Here is a 7,071-nt window from a genome sequence, read left to right on the forward strand (position 1 = left end):
ATTCCTCATGGTCTACCATAGTGGCCTTAAGTTTGATAAACAAAGTGAAAGTCCATGTCATCTTCATCACACTCCAGCTCTGTTCCTGTGCTGACCCAGAGGTCTGTAATTATGTATAAGCACAGTTGTACGTATGTAGCACAGTACAATATTCTGGATTGTTCCTTAAACCATTTTGTCCTGTGTATGATATGAGTATGCATCATGAAGTAGTTGTTAATCAATAATGAAAGATAATTGTTTTGATAGTTCACCTTTTTAACCTCATTTCCTTTTTTCTCTGTTGTATATATTTCAATGTGATGGAGAAGCACACAGCACATCACTTTCATATCCCACCATTATGGATTGTATTGGTGACTTTGATGGATTTGAACTCCAGCTGTGAGATATTGTATGTGTGTGCGTGTGTGTGATGTTGTTTCATGTAGGCATGTGTGTCTATGCACAATAGAAATAAAATTCCCCCCACCCCATCTCCCCACCGGTGTTGAAGATAAAATCTTGTTGTTAATGTCCATCCATCAATTTTCTATGCCTCTTATCCCTTTCCGGGACACATTCACACTCACACCTAGGGGCAATTTAGAGTCACCAATCAACCTAATGAGCATGTTTTTGGTCTGTGGGAGGAAGCCGGAGTACCTGGAGAGAACCCACGCATGCACGGGAAGAACATGCAAACTTCACACAGAAAGGCCCGACCCGGGAATCGAATGTCAATTTTTTATTTTCATTCATAGCGTGCATTAGGAATTTTCCCATTAATCGCACAGTTTGTGGCTGCATAGTGCTGCTGCTGTGTCATCTACTGTATGGCTATTTATAGCGGTGACACAAGTGGAGTCTGGTGGTTGATCTTGTGCTTGCTCCAAGTGGTGTAACAGCAGTCACAGCCATGCCTCCTGCTCTCCTGTGCCTCCATGATTATGTATCGAAGGTGTAGATGGCATACAGAAAACATCTCCATGGAGATCTGGGATGACAGGCAACGCTAATTACTGCTCAGCTGCCTCCATCTCCCCCCTCCCTGTGCCTTTCACATGCAAAGAAACACCACTCTCTCTTTGTCCTCACACACACACACACACACACACACACACACACACACACACACACACACACACACACACACACACACACACACACACACACACACACACACGCACACACACACACACATACTCACCTCAGCGTGATCATCATTACTGTTGTTGCCCATGAGGAACGTTTTGATGTTTAGGGATGTATTGTGCAGTGCACTGTGGTGATGAAGGGAGGGGAGGGCGGGGGGCTCAAGATGTCCTGGGTGTCTAAACCATCAAGGCTGCATGAACATGAGAGCATGTGTTCATACAAAAAACAGACACTGTCTTTTACCAAAGCTAAACATGGACAGAGAGACTGACTGGTCAGGTAGAAGCAGGGCGGAGCTGTGACAAATGGTCTCTCACAGTACTTGGCTGCACTGATAGTGACTCTTACCTTGAAGGATGTAAACACATACATAGAAATATCCAGCTCATCTCCACAAACTGTAGTGTGGTGGAAATCTGAAATAAAGATTGCTGAAACAAGCTTGTCCATGAGAGTTTTATTTTGGCCTTGCAAGGGGTTCAGACACACAGATAAGAGTCTGTTGGTGAAAGAAGAAGAATACAGAGAGTATCAGTGTCTTTATAATCAGTTTGAAGGTCATGAAACCAGTCAGAGCTGGATGGGGTGAGAGTGGCAGAGAGCAGAACAGAAATCGAATAGTTTTACACTGTGTTACACGTCTGGGGTTATATGAGGTTCATACAAGATCATCATGAGGGATTTTCTGTTCCAGTTGTTATTGCAGTGCATACATCACATCTGTTCAGGTGATGACATCTCAAGCCTGAGATCTGATTGAAATCATGGTTGCATTATGATACACTGAACATTTGTGTGACAAGTGGATTTTGCTTGGTGGCTTTTCATATGCCGAATGCATTAAATGAAATTTCTCACCTACCTCTGAAGGTATCTTGGCATGCAGACAGTTTTAATTTGTTTCTTCAGGTTCTGAAATATGGATCTCTTAGATTTCTGCTTCCGCCTCAAAACTGTATATGTGAATGGAATTGAAAGCTGGGGAACCAAGAGGAACCAACAAGAGCGAGCTAAATTTGTAAGAATCTGACGGGAAAAATCCCATCCCCTCTGAGGACGAGTCCATGACAGCCCTGGAGAGAGGAGCACGGCTCATCGTTGTCATCGCTAACCGTATCCAGCTACCTCATGAGAAAACACCCAACATTATCATAATGAATGAAAGAAGGAACACGGCAAAGTCCCTTTTCAACTTCTGTTTTTCTTTTCTTGCTTTGTTTAGCAGTGCGAGCTGTTGCTAGAGCTGGAGCTGCAAATTTTGCACTTTCCCTGCTGTTCCTGTCTGACTCACTCACTATAGCTTTACATATATATCTGCCTTGCCTTGTGGAAGACTCTGGTTATGTGCAGTGAGTTCACAAGCAGAGTGCATACACATACGCAGATGCATAGGTAGACAAACAGGCAGGTAGGCCACCCAATCATTTCAAAAGTCTCTTTTCAGATGCAGGTTCCTCTTGCTCAGAATAATCCACAGAACAGATTTCAGATGATTTGCGCTCTTTCCATCGTTTCTGTGATAATGTCATTGCTTCTTTGTTTAAAATATTCGCCAATGAAAGATTTTAACCTCATTAACATGTCCAATTGATTTTTTTCGTACATGCTACAAGACATATCGTGAGCAAAAAAAGTAGTCATTGTCAGTTCTGCCTTGGAACTGCACTGAGCCAATAACAAACATGGATTCAGACAGCCAGAGTTTTGTACTTCACATACCTAAGGAGCCAATCCTGTCAACTTGCGGGGTGAAACGAGGCCATCAGACGAGAAGCCAGGTTGGAGCTTTGTATCAGGGTTTTACAAGTTTCACTACTTTCAAAGCGATGGCAGAGAAGTGTTCTGTTTTCAAAAGGAGAAATGATGAGCCTTCATGTAATATGGATCTGAAAGTCCGAGAGCCAAACTGTAGCCAGCAGCAGCCTTTTCCCAGAGCACTGTTTTGAAACTTTTACACAAAAACGGATAAATATTGCCATAAACCTTCCACTGAAGACTGATGCTGTTCCATGTATTTATCCTGGTGTTGCAGCGAGTATGTTTATTTTTCCTGCTTTATCCATCGACTCTAATAAATCTGCAGTGTGCTAGCTATTGTTAGCCTGCCAAATTACGGGATGATTCATGCCAAATGCTGACAAGACATTATATATGGCTTGAGAATTACAGGAAACATTACTCTGAACAGTTTGTCAGATAGCTAAGCTGCTGAATTAGATGATGGCTATATCATTATGACGAGAGGGGGATGGGTGGAGGTGCAGATGACGACTATTTAGATCCGCTCATTCTAAATGAAGTGAAGGTGTAGAGTTCCATCTAATCTATTTAAAGCACGAAGGGATGTTTTCATGGAACAAAATGTCTAAATACGTAATTTTGATGAGCAGAAATGAGTTTTTAGGGGGTTAGTCATCGCCAGGAGAGAAACTTTACATGTTTTACTTTATGTTTGCATCAAACCTGTAGTTCAAATTAAGCACCAGCCTTAAATGTATTTCCATACAGTCAATGTCGGATGTTCTGCAGCTCATTGTGTCGACAAACTGCCGCTTAATGTTTGTCATTTTTGCTTTAGCTATGTGAATATCATGGTCATACATCACAGGTATCGTCATAATCACCTGGTTTGAACAGCACTGCGGCAGCGACACTATCGATAACATACGGCACAAATGATCTCAAACCCCAGAGGGAACCAGCACATTAACAGTCCTCTTTAAACTTGTGCATGTCTCTGTGCTCAGAGGTGATAATTGCCCATCTGGATCCATTGATTTGGTTGAATGCCACATTTTGATGACTCTATCAACACAAAGCAGTCATCATGCTAGTAGCTGACAGTTTTCCCACACCTGAATAAGTCCATTAGTGAAGCAGCATCTCCTGCTCAGGGGGCCCGGAGGAGAGGTGATTGACATATTCGTGAGACTGTGATTCGTGAAACGAGATGAGCTCGGGCAGAGAAGAAGGAGCCGGGGCTGGAAGTTGAGAGGGAGAATCTGTCAGGGCTTGTGCTGTCATCCTTGATTACTCCCCTTTCATTGTTTCCTCAATTCCTTGTTTTATTTTTTTCCCCTCCGTCAGAGGTTGTCATGACAATATTGTTTCCATGGAGAAAAGCTGAGCTGAGCCATTTCACCATTTCATTCGTTGGTGCGATGCTGTGGAAAAGGGTCCATCTTGAATTCATATCTTGCCTGGTGGAATAATGAACTTCCACTTATTTATGGCTTCATGATGATGTTATTTAGAGGGTGGCCTATAACAGGAGATGCAGACTTTCCACTATAGATAAGGGATAAGGACCTCCCATGTATGTATAAATTATGCATCATTATTGCATTGCTGTGGCCTGCAAACTCTAAGAGCGCTCGGACAATGAAGATTGGTGCAAAGTGAGATTTGGATCAATGTATTGAACTCGCTTTGTGCAAGTCATTCCGTTTAGAATAAGAGTCTGTCCATTAATCTAGTTGAAACACATAGTTGTTTTTCTCATTTAAATCAGAAGATACAGCTTTTTCAAACAGGGATTAGACTCTCTTCAATTTAATACTTCATTAAATTTTGTTTGAATACTTTTCATCAGGCTTCATTAAAAATCACAATCCAGCCACAGCGAAGCCACAATGATGCCACATTGTCAGACATTTGTAAGTCCAGCTCCACCAGCCTCTTAGGGACAGATGAGAGGAGGGAGAAAACAGGAGCACGATGTGGTTGCTATGCAGATGGAGCTCTGGGGCGCTCCACTGTCTGAGTTCAAGGGTCATCCTGATATGGAGAGCTAACCTCGATTAGCCTTCACAACTTGAGGGGATGTAGAGCCACAGGAGCTCTTCACCGCCGCCATCACGGGGTGCAGAAGATCTCAGCTCGCAGCTCATTATTAGGGATGTTGAATCTCACGTTGTTCACAGATTGAACAGTGATGAAATATGCTTCCAAATGCCTTCCAAAACGAGTAATCAAACGGAAAAGAAATATTTGTATTGGCCGGAATATTCGCCAACTCTGACTATAGGATGTAAAAGTAAAACATGAAATATTTACATAATGTAAATCCCACATTTGTGCAGCTTCATCAAATCACAGTCACATAGTCACACATTCTCCTGTCAGGCTCAGCCAGAATGACTTTCTCTGACATTTTTGTCTTTCTGAGCTCCAACTTCGTGGTATTTGTAACTCCAATAGCTGCTGGACAGATGATTCAGTTCCTGGTGTGTTTCTGTAGTTGACCCTGGGAGATGCTTTCAATTCATTTTCACCAGGCAGGAGTTTATTTTCTCAGTTGCAGTGAAGCACATTACACAAACTGTCAGCTCAGTAGTTTGAACTGGGCTTCCTGACATTTTTAGGACTGAACTGCGCCAGCGTAGCAATAGGCTAAAAGTAACCCATAATGCAACACTCTTTTAAAGAGACTCTCTTAAAGAATATCACGTGTGAAATCTGAGTCTTTTCAACTAGAACCAAACTGTCTGTTTGCAGCTATATTCTCATCAGGTCACCAATTATCAACATTTTTCACCACGTTTCTGCTAGAATGCGTCATGATCATGACTGTCCTAAAGTGAAATCCACTGACCATGACAATGAAACCTAAAATGATAAGTAGAACCAATCCAAGCCTGCGAGCATGTATGGAGATGCAATGATCTGTGAAGAGCAGGAGAATTATTTGTCAGTCAACTACCCTAAAGGGAGTTTCCTTCCGCCGCAGAAGCATTATGTGTTCAGCAGCCCAGTCTCATGTGGGCCACTAATGGACAGCACTCCCTGTTCTCCTGTGTCCCAGTGTGTGTGTGTGTGTGTGTGTGTGTGTGTGTGTGTGTGTGTGTGTGTGTGTGTGTGTGTGTGTGTGTGTGCATCATGGGTGGCAGAGAGAGAGAGGGGTAAAAAGTGGGAGCTCCATCATCATTGGCCCTGATGGACTATAAATGACACCGGTTCCCTCACTCCTGCCACCTTCATATAATGATGAGACCAGCAGCTGGATGCAGAAACGCTGTAATCAGAAACAACATTGCATTTTATTCAAACTAGCACTTTAATCCGGGCTAGTTGGATAAACAACATATAATGTATGACAACCGGCCGCTACTGACACTGAAAAGTATTGTGATGACGTTCCGTGAAGAGGAGGCCAAGAGCAGTCATCAGGACATATGGGAAAGAGCTGAGTCACTTACAAACAGTTTGTGACTAAAATAATCCAAGAGAAGTTTGATCAGTGATATATTACCACTAATGGCTATTCTCCCACATAGATATCATGGAAATAATAAAATGTGCATGAAGCCGAGTAAATGATTTCATTCGTTGTTTTTGTTTTAAGGACTGAGTATAGATACTTGCATTTGGGAATGTGGTTAATTGGTTACCATCAGCTGTCCAGAAGACTCAGCTGTTGTGCATCCAAATCTTAATAAGTGATTGAAGAGCTGCAGCTTGCAAGCCAATGGAAAGGTTGGGCAGCAGAGCTGCTTCATTATAAGATCATTTGGCCTCAACTGAGGGAGAAAAATATGAGGTGGTGGTGGTGTCTGGATTTGTGATGAGGAATCTAGTTCATACAGATGTGTTTCCAGAGCATTTTAAGTGGATCTTCTCATGATGCAAAACTTCATTGCCAAACATATTCACATGCAGTAGTTAAAAGGAACAGTTTGACATTTTGGGATTATTAGATGAGAAAATCAACAGCACTCTTATGCTTGTCCGTTAAATGTGAGGCTACAGACAACGAGCAGTTAGCTGAGCTGGAGCCTCGTCCTCACCATGAATTTACCAGACAACCAGCAAAGACAGTGTCTGGACCCGGTCAAGAAATTTAGTCCCACTGATAATCCCATGTTAATGAATGAGCTTTAAAGCTACTGGTAGGTGGATTGTGTTCGCTTTGGACAGAGTAGGCTAGCTGTTTCC

This window comes from Chaetodon trifascialis, chromosome 8 (genome assembly GCF_039877785.1).
Source record: "Chaetodon trifascialis isolate fChaTrf1 chromosome 8, fChaTrf1.hap1, whole genome shotgun sequence".
Classification (NCBI taxonomy): domain Eukaryota; kingdom Metazoa; phylum Chordata; class Actinopteri; order Chaetodontiformes; family Chaetodontidae; genus Chaetodon; species Chaetodon trifascialis.